Source organism: Tachyglossus aculeatus, chromosome 5 (assembly GCF_015852505.1).
Source record: "Tachyglossus aculeatus isolate mTacAcu1 chromosome 5, mTacAcu1.pri, whole genome shotgun sequence".
In the NCBI taxonomy this organism is placed as follows: Eukaryota; Metazoa; Chordata; class Mammalia; order Monotremata; family Tachyglossidae; genus Tachyglossus; species Tachyglossus aculeatus.
The window spans coordinates 46,475,632-46,496,902 of record NC_052070.1 but is presented as its reverse complement, the minus strand read 5'-3'; the positions used below and the strand labels follow the sequence as shown (position 1 = coordinate 46,496,902).

The following is a 21,271-nucleotide window of genomic DNA, read 5'->3' as shown; positions in this document are numbered from 1 at the left end:
CACAGCAGACGAGTGATAGAGCCTTTTCTTTGGCTATAGAAGGCACAGGTCTTTGCTGCAAAACTGCCTGTCTACCAGATTATGCTGGAACATTGCACCGTAGCTTGGATAAACAGTGGACCTCTTTAATGAAGAGGATCTGTAGAAAGCTTTGCTCCTGCTGTGTGGTTCATTTGGTAATGGTAACCTAACGGGACAGTCCTGGTACCCCAGGGGGTCAGTGGTAACAATAGTAAACCTCCAACTCCATTTCAGCCAGGAGGGAATGCCCTCCAAAGTTCAGATAAATTTACTGAAGTATTTTTGGAATTAAGGTATCCAGAAATATGAGACCTTCGATTCAGCAGCAAGAAACCTAGAGAAACAGTATAACCAGGTGGAAAGAGCACAGGGCTGGGATTCAAATGATCTGTGTTCTAATCCCTGCTTCACCAATTGCTTTCTGTGTGACCTTGGACAAGTTACTTAACTTTCCTGTACCTCAGTTTCCTTAACTGTAAAATGGGATTCAATACCTGTTTTCCCTTTTAATTTAGACTGTGAGCCCTACGCAGGGCAGGGACTGTGTCCAACCTGATTAATTATATCTACCCCAGCATTTAGAATAGTGCTCTAGATTGCAAACTCATTGAGGGCAGGGAATGTGTGTTCTGTTATGCTGTTTCCTCCCAAATGCTTAAAACAGTGCTCTGCACATGTGTCAAAATATGATTGATTGATTGGCACATCTTGTCTTGTCTAATGCTGTCAAATAGTCTCCAACCAATAGCGACTTCATGGACACATCTCTCCCAGAATGTCCCACTCTCCATCTGCAATCATTCTAGCAGTGTATCCATAGAGTTTTCTTGGTGAAAATATGGACATGCTTACTGCTGCCTTCTTCCATGCAGTAAACTTGAGTCCCCGCCCTCGGTTCTCTCCTGTGCCACTGCTGTCCAGCACAGGTGAGTTTTAATTTGTAGCCGATGGCCTTCCACTCACCAGCCACTGCCCAAGATGGGAATGGAATGGACAGGCCTCTGCTTGACTCTCCCTCCCATATCTGAGACTGGTAGATACTGGAAACTCTCCAGGTGCAATCCTGGGAGGGGTGATTGACGCTTAGTAAGTGCTTAATAAATACCATAAAATACCTAAGCAGAACCAAACTTTACCTTTCTGGTGGGAGGTGGTGTTTAATGCTGAAAGTCACCCCGGTCTTGTTTTTGTTTATATGTTAATCTTCTAATAGGGCTGTGACTATTTAGTCAATCAATCAATCAATCAATGGTATTTATTGAGTGCTTACTGTGTGCAGAGCACTGTACTAGTGGTTGGGAGAGTACGTTATAACAGAGTTTGTGGAAAAGTTTCCTGTCTGCATTGAGTTTACAGTCTGGTTTAGAGTGAATTTATTGCCTGAGGTTGCCATATGGAGATGCACTGGCTTTGAAGAGGTTCTGGGGCTCTAATTGCCCACACCTCTCTGAATACTGATTTTTACCTTTCATTCTGTTTTCCTCTTGCTCTCTCTTATCTTTATTACTACTGCTTAGTACAATTCTCTACAAAGGAAAGTGTTTAATGAATACTATTGATCAATCAGTCAATCAATTTGAGTGCTTACTGTATGTACTGTACTGTGTGCACTGTGCACTGTACTAAGCACTGGGGAGAGTACACTACCACAGAGTTAGTAGACATGTTCCCTGCCCACAGTAAGCTTACAGTTTAGAAGAGGAGGCTATATTACTACTAACCAAAGTATTTTGATATGTGCCCTAACACTTATAAAAACCTTTAATGATAGTAATGATAATTGTTAAGCACTTACTGTGTACCGAGCACTGTATTAAACGCTAGGGTAGATTTAAGATAATCAGGTTAGACACTGTCCCTGTCCCACGTGGGGTTAACAAGTGGAGAAGGAAGCTGGTATCTTGGAGTTTCCTCATCCTGGAAAGATGAAATGATTTTAGGCTCCTCTATCCCCTTTACTATCTAATCCTTTACTATCTAATTTCAACTAATCAATGGCATTTATTGAGTGCTTAGTCTGTGCAGAGCACTGTACTAAGCTCTTGGGAGAGTACAACGTTAAAAAGGTGGTCTTCTCCAGGTTTCTTCCTGCCTACCAAGAGCCTACAGACTAGAGTGGGGAGACAGATGTTAATATAAATAAATAAATTTTGGTTATGCACATAAGTGCTGTGGGGCTGAGGGAGGGGTAGATAAAGAGTGTCCAGCCAAGTGAAAGGGTGAGGCAGAAGGGAGTGGGAGAAGAGGAAATGAGGGCTTAGTAGGGTAAGGCCTCTTGGAGGAGATGTGCTTTTAATAAGGCTTTGAAGGTGCAAAGAGTGACCCTCTGTCAGATATGAAGAGGGAGGGCATTCCAGGCCAGAGGCAGGATGTAGCTGAGAGGTTGGCATTGGAGGAGCGAGGTCTATGGTGACTGAATACTTTAAAGTCCATGTTATTTGACCTAGGGCTAGTCACTTTCCTTCTCCGGTCCACAGTTTCTCCATCTGTAAGACGAGAATCCTCATATTTAGAAACTGAGCCCCTGTGGGACAGGGACTGTGTCCAACCTGATTACCTTGCATCTACCCCAGACCTTAGTACACTGTTGGATTAGGTGCTTAATGAATACACAATTATTATTATTATTATTATTATTATTATTATTATTATTATTATTATTATTATTATCTATTTGCTTCTCCTCAACTCCCACTCCCTTCTGCATCACCCTGACTTGCTCCCTTTGCTCTTCCCCGCTCCCAGTCCCAAAACACTTATGTATTTATCTGTCATTTTATTTATCCTTTTACTCTTCCCCAGTCCCATCCCCAAAGCACTTATGCACATATCTGTGATTTTATTTATTTGTATTGATGTCTGTCTCCCCAACTCTAGACTGTGAGATCATTGTGGGCAGGAAATGTCACTGTTTATTGTTGTATTATATTTTCCCAAGTGCTTAGTACAGTGCTCTGTGCACTGTAAGTGCTCAATAAATACAATTGAATGAATGAATGAATTTGCTTCTGCAATTTGAGGACTACACCAGGGGACCCTGTCCCAAGAGATGGGGATATGTTTGCAAATTGGCAATGAAGAAGTCACTTAAAAAGTTATTGAAAAGGTGAGAGTGGTTTACGGGGAAGAAGGAAAAGATGAGAAGCCATAGCAGTTTAGGTAAGTGTGAGACGGCTCATAAAAGTGTCCATAGCTGATGGATTCCTTGATAATAATAATGGCATTTATTAAGCGCTTACTATGTGCACTGTTCTAAGTGCCAGGAGGGTTACAAGGTGATCAGGTTGTCCCTCGTGGGGCTCACAGTCTTAATCCCCATTTTACAGATGAGGGAACTGAGGCACAGAGAAGTTAAGTGATGTGCCCAAAGTCACACAGCTGACAATAGGCATAGCTGGGATTTGAACCCATGACTTTTAGACTGTGAGCCCACTGTTGGGTAGGGACTGTCTCTATGTGTTGCCAATTTATACTTCCCAAGCACTTAGTACAGTGCTCTGCACATAGTAAGTGCTCAATAAATACGATTGATTGATTGATTGATTGACTTGTGACTCCAAAGCCCAGGCTCTTTCCACAGAGCCACGCTGCTTCTCTGTTTAGCTTATCTTCTGCAAGACCTGCCCATTTACATTTTAGGGAGTATTTGCCATTTGAATACCCATTCTGCCTCAACCCAAACCAACCTAGTTAAGTGGAATGAGGGTGGGTCCAAAGGGCAGCAGAGCTAGAGAAGGACGGAGAGAATGGAGAAAAGATAAAGGAGAGAAGGGGAGAAAGAAAAAAGGAAAGAAGGGCAAAAGGAGTGGGGGAGATAAAGAAAGGAAAAAGAAGAGGGAGAGAAGGGGATAGGGAGAGAGAGGGAGTTAGGGAGAGAGGTCATGCCACCCATCAGTTACTTTGACACTCATATGTGTATCTGTTTATTTGCTGGTTATTTATTGAAGTGTCGGTATCATTTGCCAGCTGCTTGCAGGGATAGTCCAGGACAGTCAGGCCAGGTCAGAACTGTTTCTGCTCTGCTCTCCTACAGTGCTGTCAGGGCATAGGCAGGTTGCTTCCACTTGCTCACCTTGGTTATCTGACCAGCACTCAACCAACCTTCCCTAGCTGGAACCATTCCTGATGGCTTCTTGGTCTGCTTCAGTTTTACTAACCAGTCCACAAAAATCCTAACCAGTGCTCCCGGGTAGGAACTAGGTAAATAATGATGATGAGGCTAATTATGGGATTAGTTAAGTGCTTACTGTGTGCCAAGCACTGTACTAAGGCATGGGGTAGAGTCAAGATAATCAGGTCCCACATGGGGCTCACAGCCTAAGAGGAAGAGTAGGTATTGAATCCCCATTTTACAAAAAAAGTAACTGAAGCATAGATAGGTGAAGTGACTTGCCCTACATCACACAGCAGACAAGTGGTGGAGGTGGGATTAGAACCCAGGTCCTCTGACTCCCAGGCCCATGCTCTTTCCACTAGGCATTACTGCTTCTCACTAACCCATGACTTGATAGGTTTGGAACAAAGAGAGGTGCAAGAAGCTTTGTGGATTCAGCAGCTGGCTGGGGAAAAAAGCCAATTATATACCTAGTTACCAATCATTTAATTTATCAATCAAGGGTCTTTACTGAGAGCTTACTGTGTGCAGAGCATTGTACTACAAACTTGGGAGAGTACAATGCAACAAAATTGGTACACATAACCCCTGCCCACAAGGAATTTACAGTCCACGGAGGGAAACAGACATTTTTCTTAGTGAATTTGATGTTTGCTGCACCTGAGACTTTTCTCTTTTGCCTCTTTGTCTCTCTTCCCATACAAAACTTTTGAAAAATCTAGTCAGCATAGGGAAACGGAAGAGACTTCTCTCCTTTTTGTCACCCTTTTAAACTTTTTCTACCTACTTTCCTTTAGCCCCAGTTCTTACTCCATTACAAGCTCCCAGTGACACCATTCAGGTTGAAGGTGCTGAAGTACAGGTTCAGCTACCGCGGAGACATGGAATTTTCCAGTACAGCACTGTCACGTAACAGGGGATGTGCCAGAAACCTCCAGGAAATGGCCAATAATAAATGATGATCCAGATAATGATTATGGTACTCTTTAAGTGCTTAATATGTGTCAAGAACTGTTTTAAGTGCTGGGGTAGATACCATTAATCAGGTCAGACACAGTTCCTGTCCCACATAGGGCTCACAGTCTAAGTAAGAGGGAGAACAGGCACTGAATCCCCATTTTACAGATGAGGCAACTAAGACACTGAGAAATGAAGTAAGTTGGCCAAGTTCACCCAGCAGGGAAATGGTAGAGCTGGGATAAGAACCCAGGTCCCCTGACTCTCAGGCCCATACTCGAGCCACTAGGCCATGCTCCCTTTCATAATAATAATAATAATAATAATAATAATAATAATAATAAATAGTAGTAGTAATTCATCTCTTTCAGGAGGTCTACCCTGATTTTTCCTCATATTGTAGCCTCACAATTGTTACTTCAGCTTGGCCTAGTGGCTAGAGCATGGGTCAGGGGGTCAGAAGGTCTAATCCTGTTCTATTCTAAACCATTTCTAATCCTGGTTCCCCCACTTGTCTGCTGTGTGAGCTTGGGCAAGTCACTTCACTTCTCTGTGCCTCAGTGACCTCATCTGTCAAATGGGATTGAGACTGGGAGCCCCACGTGGGACAGGACTGTATCCAACCCTATTTGCTGCATTCATCCCAGTGCTTAGGACAGTGCCAGGCATTCATTCATTCAATTGTATTTATTGAGCGCTTACTGTGAGCGCTCACTGTACTAAGCACTTGGAAAGTACAATTCGGCATGTATTTTATGGAGTAGTCTAGTGTTTCCCTCGTGCTTAGTACAGGGCACTGTCCACAGTAGGCATTCAGTAAATACTATTGATTGATTAACAGACCAAAATTATTTACAAAGCGTGGAAGCATGAGGAAGGATAAGGTTATAACACAATATATAATAATGTATATCAAGATGAAATAGCTGAATAAATATTGAAATTACAGACCTATAATATAAATTTCAATTTATATATATTTGAATGGGGCCCATCAGGGATATTTCAGGTGGAAGAATGGAATTGTATAATTTAAAACTGTCTCATTTAAAGTAGGACATATTGTCACATTTACCTGATATTCTGCCTGGTTTCTAATTCCTGGATTCTAATCCCTACTCCACCTGCTGTGTGACCTTGGACAAGTCACTTCTCTGTGCATCAGATATCTCATTTGTAAAATGGTGTTTGAGCCCATCCTGATTTTGTCGTATCTACCCCAGTGCTTAGTACAGTGTCTGGCATATAGTAGGTGCTTAACAAATGCCACATTAAAAGAATGTTCAACCTATACCCAGGAGCTAGAACATCTTGAGATTCCCCAAACTACTTAGGTTATAGATCTTTTCCCTCGTCTTCACTGTAATTTTCCCTTTAAATAACAGTACACGGATGACAGCAGTGCAACATTCATTTCAGGGGTTAAAGATCATTTTCTATGCACTTCACCAACACTTAAGTTGCAGTCCTGATTCCTGCCTTTTGTCTGGCCATTTGATTTGGTAAATGGTAAATATTTTATTGCCGCTGTCCGTGACCTCACCGAGCCATGAGCCATAGCAACTCTTGCTTGCAGGAATGGAAACAAAAGTATAATTGTCAGCAAATGAACAGGAAACACAGTAAACTTAACAACTTAGAGAAAAGTTACTGTCCCCTTCTCATTTCCAGGCTCCATCCAAGGTTAGACAAAGTGCCAAGTGTGTGAGGTAGTGCATTCACATAGATTTTGAAAAGTAAACCTTTCATTATTTTACCACATAATAAGAACTCATTCCTTATTTTAGGGTTGAGATACGACTCACTGAAGTTTTTCACAGCAAAGTCCAAGCGGAGCTTGACATCTTGTCCTGTCTTTCCTAAATCACTTTAACACTGACCAGTACCCTCGGCAGAACAAACTCTCCCACGGCCTCATCACCATTCCAGATCGAGGAGAGTCACCAGAGGGAAGATAAAGAGGGATAATTCTCTCAAACCTTAGTCATGGTCCCTGACAATCCGGAACTGGGCTATCATGCTGATTCAGAGGAACGGAAATCCATTCCACTATCTTTGATGTACTGTGATCATCAGATGGACAATGATCAGCCTTTGAAAAAGAGATCTTACATTTGGTTATAGATTCTGCTCAAAATAATAATGACTATACTGAATAATGAAAAATAGAAGAAAAGCAAAAAGGATAAATGAGTCATACTGACATATTTAATTTTTTTATTATGTCGGAGTAGCCTCTAGCTTGGCTAAATGATTCATTCCATTTGGCCTTTAGGCTAGGATTTTCTTAATTAACCACAATCCTCAAGACTCTGCACAAAAATCCCAATTGAAACCCACACCCTCGGGAGTTATGCAAATTCCAAGAGGAAGAAGGAAAGATTTTTGGTATTCACAATATCTGACTCATTCCCACTATAAGGAAGGTAGACAAACATTTCCTGGCTACTCAGGGCTGTGCTGACTGGAACTGCCCTATCTCAACTCAGGGGAGGGACCAAAGCCCAAGGAAAGTATTCCACATTTTTCTAAGTACAGAATATAGAATAGGTTACACTGGTGGTTTTCAGAGAAAACTGTACAGAGGCTGCAGAACAACCAAATGCCAAGTGAATTCTTAATTTCTTTCACAGGCTCCTTCTCTGCCTCCCACTCCCTAACTGTGGGTGTCCCTCAAGGCTCAGTTCTGGGTCCCCTTCTATTCTCCATCCACACCCACTCCCTTGGGGAACTCATTCGCTTCCCTGGCTTCAACTACCATCTCTATGTGGATGATTCCCAAATATACATCTCCAGCCCTGATCTCTCTCCCTTTCTGCAGACTCACATCTCCTCCTGCCTTCAGAACATCTCTACTTGGGTGTCCTGCCATCAGTGTCCCCTCAAATTTAACATGTCCAAAACAGAACTCCTTATCTCTCCATCCAAACCCTGTCTGCCCCCTGACTTATCCATCACAGTAGACAGCACAACCATCCTTCCAGTTCCACAATCCCAGAAGCTTGGCATTATCCTTGACTCCTCTCTCTCATTCAATCTATCACATATTCACATATATCACATATATCACATATTCAATCTATCAATAAATCCTGTCAATTCAACCCCCACAATGTCACTAAAATCTGTCCTTTCCTTTCCATCCAAACTGCTACCACATTAATCCAGGCATTTATCCTATTCCACCTTGATTAACATATCAGCCTCCTTACTGACCTCCCTGTCTCCTGTCTCTCCCACAGTCCACAGTTCACTCTGCTGCCCAGATCATTCTTCTACAAAGTCAGTCCAATTTTCGCCACCCCTCAAAAACCTCCAGTGGTTGCCCATCCACCTCCACATCAAACAGAAACTCTTTACCATTGGCTTTAAAGCAGTCAGTCACCTTGTTCTCTCTTACCACATCTTGTTATCACCTACTACAACCCTGCCCTCACACTTCACTGCTCTAATGATGACCTTCTCAAGGTACCTCGATCTTGCCTATCCCACCGCCGACCTCTTACCCACATCCTGCCTCTGTCCTGCTACACCCTCCCTCTTTATATTCAACAGGCAATTAATCTCCCTCCCTTCAAAGCCTAATTGAAGATGCATTTCCTCCAAGAGGCCTTCCCTGACTAAGCCCTCTTTTCCTTTTCTTCCACTCCCTTATGATGCATTTGATTTGCACCCTCGTCCCAGCCCCAATTTATTTAATTTAGATTAATGTCTATCTCCCCTTCGACTGTAAGCTCACTGTGGGCAGGGAATGTGTCTGTTTTATTGTTATACTGTACTCTCCCAAGCACTTAATACAGTGCTCTGCTCACAGTCAGTGCTCAATATATATGATTGATTGATTGATTGGGGCAGAGGCACGCCCCACAGAATTCAGTGTGGAGGAAAAGAGAATGACTTTGCCCCTACAAATTTTGAGGATTGGGTCTTAACCTCATTTTGATTTCCATCGAAACCTGAGTGATGTGAAGTGGGAACAAAAAGCCAAGAGTGGCTAAAAAGGACTTAAAAAGACTCCCAAACTAGATATTTCTGGTTTCACTTGGCAACTCCCAACATTTTTTTTCTCAGAGCTGCCCACTTCTGTATCAATCAATCAGGGGTATTAATTGGGTGGTTACTGTGGGCAGGGTGCTTTGCTAAGCACTTATCACTTCTGCTTGGAATGAAGGGTTGAAGCTTCTTCTTCCAGGTCAGAGAACCCTGGAATCAATCGTATTTATTGATCAATCAATCAATCGTATTTATTGAGCGCTTACTATGTGCAGAGCACTGTACTAAGCGCTTAGTACAGCGCTTGGAACTAGGAGGATAAGTCAAATGGGCAAGCTCAGCTTTGCCAGGGACAAGTTGCATCTTCTGTTGTCTAGCCTGATCTCCTCCTCTCCTTTTTCCACTCAGCTTCTGAGGTTACCACCACTATTTTTGCTGCTTTCCTTCACCAGCGGTCTCATGTAACACTGGAGTGAACCAAATTCTTCATTTTGGTCTAGTATGGTTGGGAAGCAGCCTGGCCAAGTGGATAGAACACGGGCCTGAGAGTCAGACAGACCTAGGTGGCAATCCTGGCTCTGCCACTTGTTTGCTGTGTGATCTTGGGCAAGTCATTTCACTTCTCTGTTCATCAGTTACCTCACCTGCAAAGTGGGGATTAATATTGTAAGCCACACGTGGGACACAGACCGTCTCCAACCTGATTAGCTTATATCTACCCCACTGTCTACTACAGTGCCTGACACAGAGTAAGTGCTTAACAAGTACCATAAAAATGATAATAATAATAATAATTTAAAATTTGGATTTTTTTAAAGCCACTGGCTAAACAGAACTGGTAGCACCAGAGGCAAGATGGAGGCAGCAGTAAGGAGTAACTGAGAGCTAGCAAGGGCTGGCTTCAGATATTTGGTCATTTTGATGTAGGGAAAAATTTGTCACTTCCTTCTGTTCCATATGACATCATTATATTATGCTAGAGGTGGCCATGAAGAGTAAGATAGTAATGCCTTGTGGAAATCTGCCCAAGTCTATCTAAATCTCCTCAAAATCTCTGACCTCCTGCTCCCCATATCTCTTGCCCCTAATGACCTGGCCATGTACTCGATATATTTGATAAATAAAATTGAAACCATTAGGCGTGATCTTCCTAAAATCAAACCTGCTCCTCTCCACTCACTCCCTCCTCCTGCCCCTTCTTCAACTCTCCCATTTTTCCCAGCTGTAGCTCAAGAGTGGATTTCGCACTTCCTCTCATTCTACCCCCTTCACCTGTGCCTCCAACCCCATTCCTTCCCTGCTTCCCTCCCTGGCCGCCATCTTAAACGATCCACTTTCCAATGGCTTCTTCCCCACTGCTTTCAAACAATGCCCATGTATCTCCAATCCTAAAAAACAACAAAAAAACCCAACTCCCTTGATCCCATGGCTCCCTTCAGTTATTGCCCCACAACCCTTGACCTGAAACTTCCTCCTTCTTTATATAAAATAGACCAACAATCACTCTTCCCAACTTCAAAGCCTCATATCTCTTCCAAGAGCCCTTCCCAGATATAAGCCTTCATTTCCCCCCTTTTTAAAATGGCATTTATTAAGCACTTACTATGGGTAAAGCACTGTTCTAAGTGCTGGGAAAGTTGCAAGGTGATCAGGTTGTCCCACGGGGGGCTCAAAGTCTTAATCCCCATTTTACAGATGAGGTAACTGAGGCCCAGAGAAGTTAAGTGACTTGCCCAAAGTCACACAGCTGACAATTGGTGGAGCCAGGGCTTGAACCCATTACCTCTGACTCCAAAGCCCATGCTCTTTCCACTGAGCTACACTGCTTCTCATTCCTTATTCCTTTCCCTTCTGGATTACTTTTGTACTTGGATCTGTACCCTTTAAATACTTGCTATTCACCCTATCCTCTGCACTTATACGCAAATGTCAGAACTTATTTTAGTATCTATCTTCTCCTCAAGATGGTAAACTCCTAGTGGGCAGAGAAAGTGTTTCTATCAACTCTGTTGAATTCTCCTAAGCACTTAGTATAGTGCTCTGAACACACTAAGCACTACTGATTGATTGATTATGCTTTTATATGAAATGTGACTGCTTTGTCAGTTGTCTTGTTACCATGAAGAAACTGAGGCACAAAGAAGTAAAGTGACTTGCTCTTTACTTCTTCTCTCTCACTGTACTCCAGCAGGTCTCTCCACCTCCACCACTTTCCCAAGCACCTAGTACAGTGCTCTGCACCCATTAAGCACTTATTAAATACACCAGATTTATTAATTGCTCCCACTGGACAGCAGCTTTAAAAAATAATTGAGGAGTTCTAAAACATTCAGCAGAAAGCTGGAGAAAATTGAAGATGGGGTGGGTGGAGGAAGGATATGTGTTAGAGTATTCATCTCCTCATGGGTAGGTAACGTGTCCACCAATTCTGTTATATTGTACTCTCCCAAGCACTTAGTACAGTGCTCTTCACACAGTAAGCACTCAATAAATATGAAAGATTGTTCATTCAGGGTTTTTTTCCCCAGCTACCTCTACATGCCCCTCCTCCCTAATGTACATTCCCTGTGAGACACCCCCTTCTGCCCTTCCCCCCAAACACCCCCACACAATTTCTATGATTATGGACCTTCCCAACCCTTCCCAGAGCCCTGACTCAAAAAAAAGGGTGAATATGTGAATTTTCCCTAAAGGGCATTGAAGGTGCTGAATGAAGGGAAGGAGGACAGGGTGTTAACTGTGAACCTGGAGAAGAAGTTTCGGGAGCTGTGTGGAGGGGTTTGGACAGCTGTGCTGTGGTGAGGTCAGGCTTGGCATTCCACCCCACCACAAGCACACATTCACAGGGACAGGTTTCTCAGCAACCCAGGAGTTCTCAACCAGTCAATAAACACTAAAAATAATGTCCAAAAACTTTATGGATAGAATTTCTTAATATGCATTTTCCAAGTTCTCCAAACCTAAATTTACAGAAATTGTCAGAGAAAAAGCATCAATACTATCATAAATAGAATAATCCAATAAAAACAACAGATATGTGGGGGCTAACTTCTTCTCTCTTGCCTCCCCAAATCTTTCCTTTCCACATTTGATTTCCTTAAACAGAAGAAGTCTCTTCCACCTCCTCCATTGCTGGCTCTGGAGCTAGACATTTCATGGATGCCGAGGTACTCAACATTGTTGCTTCTGGATGGTGAACTCTTTCGAAATCCAGCTACAGAGCCAATGAAGAATGATCAATCAATCAGTTGTATTTCTTGAGCACTCACTGTGTGCACAGCACTGTACTAAACTCTTGGGAGAATATAATGTAACAATACAAAAGAGCTGGTAGACACATTCCCTCCCCACAGTGAACTTACAGTACTACTTCTCCAGCAGAGAAGCAGAGTGGCTAAGTGGAAAGAGCAAAGGCTTAGGAATCAGAGGTCATGGGTTTTAATCTCCACTCCACTACTTGTCAACTGTGTGACTTTGGGAAAGTCACTTAACTTCTCTGTGCCTTAGTTACTTCATCTGTAAAATGGGGATTAAGACTATGAGCCCCACATGGGACAACCTGATTACCTTGTATCTACACAGAGCTTAGAACAATGCGTGGCACATAGTAAACACTTAACAAATACCATTATTATTATTAAGTTCTAGGACTTTCTTAGTGGATGACCAGACCTCATGATTTCTTGATACTGTGAGCTTCAAAAAGCTCCTCATGCCAACTCATTGTGGGCAGGGAACATGCCTGCTAATTCTGTTGTATTGTACTCTCCCAAATGCTTAGTATAGTGCTCTGCATATAGTAAGCCACTCAGTAAATATGATTGACTTATTGATTAAATGCATTATCGGTAGCTAAAGAGTTCGATGTTTATGCCCCCAAGCATTGCATAAAAGCATTATTTTAATGCTTTGCAATATTGCAATATTCACTAATAATAATTATTATTATAATGGTACTTATTAAGCACTTACTATGTGCCAGACACTGTTCTAATTGCTGGGATAGTTTCTAGCTAATCAGGTTAACACAGTTGCTGTCTCACATGGGGCTCTCAGTCTTCATTCCCATTTTACAGATGAGGTAATTAAGGTAAAGAGAAGTCAAGTGACATGCCCAAAGTCACACAACAGACAAGTGGTGGAGCCGGGATCTCCTTCTAACTCCCAGTCCCGTGCTCTATCACTACACCACACTGCAACTCATTCTATTTTGAAAAATAGTTCCAGATTTCAATTTTCAATAGAGGTGCTCTGCTCCCCTCCAAGAACATCTTCAGGTGGCACAGAAGGCAAATCTAGGAGTGTCCTCAACCTCAACCAATCTGCTGCCCTTTGGTGAAATACTTCTCATACTCCCCTTGCCTGGATGTTCCTGACCTTTCTGGCAGTGCTGGAAGATTTATCCTCACACTCAGCTTTGAGGATGAGCCAGGAGAAAGCTGCCAATGCCCCTCATTCAAAGTCAACCATAGCTGTCTGTGGGTCCCAGCTCTCCGTCACCGGTATCTTTAAAAAAAGTAGTGTGACCTAGTGGAAAAAGCACAATCCTGGGAGTCAGAGGATCTGGGTTCTAATCCTGGCTCTGCCTCTTATCTGCTGTGTGCCCTTGAGCAAGTCATTTAACTTCTTTGTGCCTCATAATTGTTTACTATGTGCCAGGCACTGTATTAAGTGCTGAGGTAGATATAAGATAATCAGGTTGGACACAGTCCCTGTCCTAGGTGGAGCTCACAGTCCTAATCCCCATTTTACAGATGAGGTAAAAGTGAAGTGACTTGTCCAAGGTCACACAGCAGATAAGACAAGTGGCAGAGCTGGAATTAGAACCCAGGTCCTTCTGAATCCCAGGCCTGAGCTCTATTCACTAAGACATGCTGCTCCTCAAATGGGGATTAAGGTTGTGAGCCTTATGTAGGACATGGACTGTGTCCAACTCAACTATCTACACCAGTATCTAGTACAATGCCTAGTATAGTTCCCTGCATGAGGTAAGCTCTCAACAAATATGATTGATTGATTGATCTTATAGGGAAAGTGGGTAAGAGAGAGCCCCATGCATCACTTATTACCTCTGGACAGTCTGAGTCAAGGACTTCAGAGATGGCAGCACATTTATTAAAAATAATAATAATAATAATACTTAAGTGCTTACAGTGAGCCAAGTTCTAAGTGCTTGGGATAGATATGAAGTCTTTCAGGTTGGACACCGTCCCTGTTCAACATGGGGCTCACACTCTTAATCCACATTTTATAGATGAGGTAGCTGAGGCCATAATGTATTTTAATGTCTATTTCCCCCTCTAGACTGCAAGCTCCTTTTAGATGTGGAACAAGTGTACCACCTCTGTTATAGTGTAGTTTCCCAAGTGCTTTGTATAGTGCTCTGCAATTATGATCAATTAATTAGTGAGAGAAAAGCAAGGCGCAAGTCACTCCTTTGTGCCTCAGTTTTCTCATGACAATAAGACAATTGACAAAGCAATCAGTGAGTTTCATATAACGTCACAGTCATTTTAACTACTCTGTTATTTTGTAGAATGTCTGGAGGGATGCTTTGCTAAAGCATTAAAGTCACATTTATTCTAGACATTTTTTTCCTCCCATTTTATCACAATATAGGAACAACTCTGTAGGAGACATAGTGAGATCAGGTATGATGAGTGGATGGTCAGAATAATGCACAGATCTGAAAAAAGTACACAACTTTAATTCATACCCAATAAATGTGATGTTATAATTTGTAGTCATTCTCTTCAGCTCCTGGGTCAGTACTCAGCAAAAACTGATGTTTGACTCATGCTTCCAAGAGATATGAAAGGAACAGTCAAAAGGTCAGTGGCTGTCTACTAATTAGTTCTTAAATATTTGAATCAATCAATCCATCAATGGTATTTATTGAGTGCTCACTATGTGCAGAGTACTGTACTGAATCCTTGGGAGAGTATAAGATAACAGAATTAGTGCACACATTCCCTGCCCCAATGAGTTTACAGTCTAGAGGAAAATGGGAGAGAGGCATACTTGTAATTTCTCTTCCTTGCCCATGCTTCCTTCCTCCACTCACTACACCTTCAATTCACCACCAAGGCTGCCTCCATCCTCTCTGGGTCCCTTCCTCCAAAGCTGACCCCTCCAGTGCCAGGAGAGAGAGACAGGTTAGAGGGAATAATAATAATAATGATAGTACTTGTTAAGTGCTTATTATGTGCCAAGCAAGTTAAGTAAAGCAGGTTGGACACAGTCCCTGTCCCACATGGGGTGCACACTCTTAATTCCCATTTTACAGATGAGGTAATGGAGGTCCAAAGAAGTGAAGTCACTTGCCCAGCGTCACATAGCAGACACGTGGCAGAGCCGACATTAGAACCCAGGTCCTTCTGACTCCAAGGCCTGTGCTCTATACACTAAGCCACTTTGCTTCTCTATATGAATACATGAACATCAGATGCAGACTTTACATATTCTGGGGTTTCGAGCCTTTTGTAGGCCTAGTAATGACATTTCAATCCCCCCAACCCCCAAAAGACAATGTATTTGGAGGTGCCTGAGTGTACATGAGGAAGAATCTGAGAGGATGAGGAATTACAGCAACAGCCAGCCAGAAGGAATCCTCCGTTGTCACCTGGACAAAGGAGCATGCAGCAGAAACATAGCTAACTTGGAGCAGGTGTTACTCACTCAACTGCAGACAAGACTGTGCTGTCATCAGAAATCTGTAGTCACAGAGGTGAGGAAATGAAAAATACACAAAGCACATTTTAAGACAATAGGGCTTCAGAAAGGCACACAAAAGGGGCTTTTCATTTCATTACCTTTCTGCCAGAAGATTCCCAGAGGCAACAGATACATATTATGATGCAATTTTTCAGACTCTAAACTACTCCATTAACGTAATAAGACTTGGTGCATGACTTCTGGTAAATAATTTGGGTGAAGTCTTCCTTATGTGGTTCCCTTTTGCTTTTTTTCTCTCCTTTGTTTCTTTCTTCGGTCAGACTAATGGCACAGACCAACAGACCAAGGAAGACATTCCAATGGGATTTCTATTGACTCTAATACTAAACTTGATTATTGCAAGTGTTGGAAAATAATTTAGACCTTAAATCTCCCCATTCCTTGGTCTTTGTGAATAATTTTTGCAGTGCTGCAGTGAATTAAATAATAATAATAATAATAATGGCATTTATTAAGCACTTACTATGTGCAAAGCACTGTTCTAAGTGCGGGGAGGTTACAAGGAGATCAGGTTGTCCTATGGGGGGCTCACAGTCTTAATCCCCATTTTACAGATGAGGTAACTGAGGCACAGAGAAGTTAAGTGACTTGCCCAAAGTCACACAGCTGACAATTAGCAGAGCTAGGATTTGAACCCATGATCCCCTGACTCCAAAGCCTATGCTCTTTCCACTGAGCCATGCTGCTTCTCTAATGACTGGTAGACCTATAATAATAAAATTGTAGCATTTTTTAAGCACTTACTATGTGCCGGGCACTGTACTAAGCGCTGGAGCAGATACAAACAACTAGGGTTGGAAACATTCCCTGTACTGCATAGGACTCACAGTCTGAATCCCCATTTTACAGGTGAGGGAACTGAGGCACAGAGAAGCAAAGTGACTTGCCACAGCAGACAAGTGGCAGAGCCGGGATTAGAACCCATGACCATCTGACTCCTAGGCCTGTGCTCTATCCATTACACTATGCTACAGATTATGCAGCCACTATTGACTGGAATTCAGCATCCGATAACCTCTTCCCCAATCAGAAAATATAGCCTGCAGTCAATTTATAGACTGTGAGCCCACTGTTGGGTAGGGACTGTCTCTATATGTTGCCAACTTGTACTTCCCAAGTGCTTAGTACAGTGCTCTGCACACAGTAAGCACTCAATAAATACAACTGAATGAATGAATGAATGTGGTCTGTTTACCAGAAAAAAGGGAAGAAGCCCAGATTGGAGTGAGGGAGCGTGTTGTTATGACAATTCTTCTAAGACACTCTTCACCTCTCCATATTACTCCAGGGACAGGGGTACCTTTTAGTGTCTTAAATGGGTGTAAAAGGCTTCCCATTCTGGCTCATTAAGAAGGCTGAGCCTGGGTGCAAAGACAGTCAGGAATTCTCCAGATATGCCTAGAATAAACTCTCTCTATGAGATAGACAAAGAGATCCTCTACTTCCTCCACATTTATAGGCTATTTTCATTTGAAGATGAGGCTATCTTCATTTGAAGATGATGATGATGATGATGGTATTTGTTAAGTGCTTACTATGTGCCAAGCACTGTTCTAAGTGCCGGGGTAAATACACGGTAATCAGATTGTCCCACTTGGGTCTCACAGCATTAATCTCCATTTTATAGATGAGCTAAAAGGCACAGAGAAGTTAAGTGGCTGGCCAAGGTCACACAGCAGACAAGTGACAAAACTGGGATTAGAACCCATGTCCTCTGACTCCCAAGCCTGTACTCTTTCCATTAAGCCATGCTGCTTCATTTCCTTTCAACTCCCTGGTTGAAGCTGGTCAAGTTAGCTGGCCATTTCCTTGTGGGAGGAAGCTAGTAAAGGATTCATAGTTACTTTGAATAAAAGTTTCATCTAATTAATCAATCAAACAGTAGTATTTATTAAGTGATTACTGTGTTCAGGGCACTGTACTAATCTCTTGGGAGAGTACAGTACAATAGAGAGGGCACCAGAGGGGGAGAAAGTCCCTAAAATAAATGACAGCTAGGGGAAATAGTCCCCTGTCAGGGTCACACTTGGAGAGTTTCCAGTACTCTACCAGTCTCGGCTATCATCATCATCATCATCAATCGTATTTATTGAGCGCTTACTGTGTGTAGAGCACTGTACTAAGCGCTTGGGAAGTACAAGTTGGCAACATATAGAGACAGTCCCTACCCAGCAGTGGGCTCACAGTCTAAAAGGGGGAGACAGAGAACAAAACCAAACATACTAACAAAATAAAATAAATAGAATAGATATGTACAAGTAAAATAAATAACTAAATAAATAGAGTAATAAATATGTACAAACATATATACATATATACAGGTGCTGTGGGGAAGGGAAGGAGGTAAGATGGGGGGATGAAGAGGGGGACGAGGGGGAGAGGAAGGAAGGGGCTCAGTCTGGGAAGGCCTTCTGGAATAATGATGGCATTTATTAAGCACTTACTATGTGCAAAGCACTGTTCTAAGTGCTGGGGAGGTTACAAGGTGATTAGGGTGTCCCACAGGGGGATCATAGTCTTAATCCCCACTTTACAGATGAGGTAACTGAGGCACAAAGAAGCTAAGTGATTTGCCCAAAGTCATACAGCAGACAATTGGCAGAGAGGGATTTGAACCCATGACCTCTGACTCCAAAGCCCGTGCTCTTTCCACTGAGCCATGCTGCTTCTCTGGGCTGTGGGAGGGAGAGTCAACCGGAGGCAGTCCTAATCCATTCCTAGCTTGGGCAGTGGCTAGCATATGGAAGGCAATCTGTTACAAGTGAAAACTCACCTGTTCTGGGCAACAGTGGCATTGGAGAGAGTCGAGAGTGGAGACTCAAGTTTACTGCTTAGAAGAAGGCAGTGGCAAATCATTTCCTTATTTTTACCAAGAAAACTCTATGGATACACTACCAGAATGATTGCAGGTGGAGGTGGGATGTTCTGGGAGAGATGTGTCCATGGAGTCGCTATGGGTCAGAGACAACTTGACAGCATAAGAAAAGATAAGGGAAAATAGTGGAGTATGGAGATATGGGCATAAGTGCTGAAATACTGGGGAGAATATTAAAGTAGTAGAGTTCCCTCAGGTCAAAGATGATGCTGCCAACAGGGAGATCGCTTCTGTGAGTTCGATTGTTTTTGAGAGTTGATCTCTTGCAGGTTCCACACTATGTCCAGAAAAAATATAGTGAGTTATTTTTGGCCATCTTCCTTCAGGTGAGCATAACTCGAACCTCAGAGGTTAAGAGGGGAAAGCTATGTCCTACCCTTGCCCCCTTGCAGGATATGCGCTTGAATTATTTTTGCAGCATAGGTGAAGATTTGCACTGAGCCGTTTCACACTTGTCTCCCTGTATCAGTGGCATGAATGACCAAATGGCTGGTAGTAAGAATGGTAATTTAGTTAACCCAGGGCACTTGGAGATCAGTAATATAATAATAATAATAGTACTTGTTAAGTGCTTACTATGTGCCAAACACTGTTCTAATTGTTGGGGTAGATACAAGTTAATCAGGATGGACACAGTCCCTATCCTGCATAGGGCTCTTTACACTCTTAGTCCTCATTTTACAGATGAGGGAAATGAGGCCCAGAGAAGTTAAGTGACTTGTCAAGGTCACACAGCAGACATATGGCATAGAAAGTATTAGAACCTAGGTCCTTCTGACTCACAGGCTCATGTTCTATCCAACTATGCCACGCTATTTCTCAGCATCAGAACAACTATGCCACGCTATTTCTCAGCATCAGAAACCTAACCATTTCTAATCGTAAAACTCTCTCCAGATGACTCTAGGTTAATATTAAATCACCTGAGACTACAGACCATATCCTCCTTATTCAGTTTTTCTGCACCAAATTAACTAGACAAGTTAATTATTGTTCAACTACTAACATTTTTTAAAAAGGAACACAAAAGCTCTTTGTTAGACTATGCTACTGACTGAGATTTTTTGTTCAGAAAAAACCCCCCATAATCTCAGGTTGACCAAAAGGGTAGGTGTCAGATTAATTACAAATTTTAGAATTTATGGAAGACTTCTAGGCCTCCCATTCCCTCCTATCAATCAATCAATCAATCAACCAATGGTATTTATTGACCACCGACTATGTACAAAGCACTGTACCAAGAGTTTGTGTGGCTTAGTGGAAAGAGCACGGGCTTGGGAGTCAGAGGTCATGTGTTCTAATCCTGTCTCCACCACTTGTCAGCTGTGTGACTTTGGACAAGTTGCTTCACTTTTCTGTGCCTCAGTTACCTCATCTGTAAAATGGGGATTATGACTGTGAACCCCACATGGGACAACCTAATTATCTTGTATCAACCTAAGCACTTAGAACAGTGCTTGACACATAGTAAGTGTTTAACAAATACCATTATTATTACTATTATTATTGTTATTACAACACAACAGAGTTGGTAGACACATTCCTTGCCCACCAGGAGATTACAGAGTAGAGGGGGAGATAGACTTTAAAATGAATTTTGGATATGTACCTAAGTGCTGTGGGGCTGAGAGTGGGGTGAATATCAAATAACAATAGCAATAATGATGGTATTGAAGTGCTTACTATGTGCCAAGCACTGTTCTAAGCACTGAGGTAGATACAAGGTAATCAGGTTGTTCCACGTGGGGCTCACAGTCTGTATCCTCATTTTACAGATAAGGTAACTGAGGTGCAGAGAAGTTAAGTGACTTGCCCAAAGTCACAAAGCTGATAAATGGCAGAGCTGAGATTAGAACCACATGTCCTCTGACTCCCAAATGCTTAAAGGGTACAAATCTAAGTGCATAGGTGATGATGACGGCAGAAGGAGGTGGGATATGAGGGCTTAGTCAGGGAAGCCCTCCTGGAGGAGATATGATTTTGAAAAGACTTTGAAGGTGGAGAGAGTGATGGTCTATCAATCAATCAATCAATCAATCGTATTTATTGAGCACTTACTATGTGCAGAGCACTGTACTAAGCGCTTGGGAAGTACAAATTGGCAACACATAGAGACAGTCCCTACCCAACAGTGGGCTCACAGTCTAAAAGGGGGAGACAGAGAACAGAACCAAACATACCAACAAAATAAAATAAATAGGATAGAAATGTACAAGCAAAATAAATAAATAAATAAATAAACAGAGTAATAAATATGTACAACCATATATACATATATACAGGTGCTGTGGGGAAGGGAAGGAGGTAAGAAGGGGGGATGGAGAGGGGGACGAGGGGGAGAGGAGGGAAGGGGCTCAGTCTGGGAAGGCCTCCTGGAGGAGGTGAGCTCTCAGCAGGGCCTTGAAGGGAGGAAGAGAGCTAGCTTGGCGGATGGGCAGAGGGAGGGCATTCCAGGCCCGGGGGATGACGTGGGCCGGGGGTCGATGGCGGGACAGGCGAGAACGAGGTACAGTGAGGAGATTAGCGGTGGAGGAGCGGAGGGTGCGGGCTGGGCAGTAGAAGGAGAGAAGGGAGGT

The 21,271-nt window shown here is 42.7% G+C and overlaps 1 non-coding gene across 1 annotated transcript; it reads right to left on the bottom strand.

Moving 5' to 3' along the window:
• Nucleotides 1–957: 957 nt before the first annotated feature.
• Nucleotides 958–1,094, bottom strand: LOC119929235. The gene has a single exon (XR_005451368.1). It is a non-coding gene; the product is annotated as a small nucleolar RNA SNORA7 (small nucleolar RNA).
• Between the last annotated feature and the right edge of the window lie 20,177 nt (nucleotides 1,095–21,271).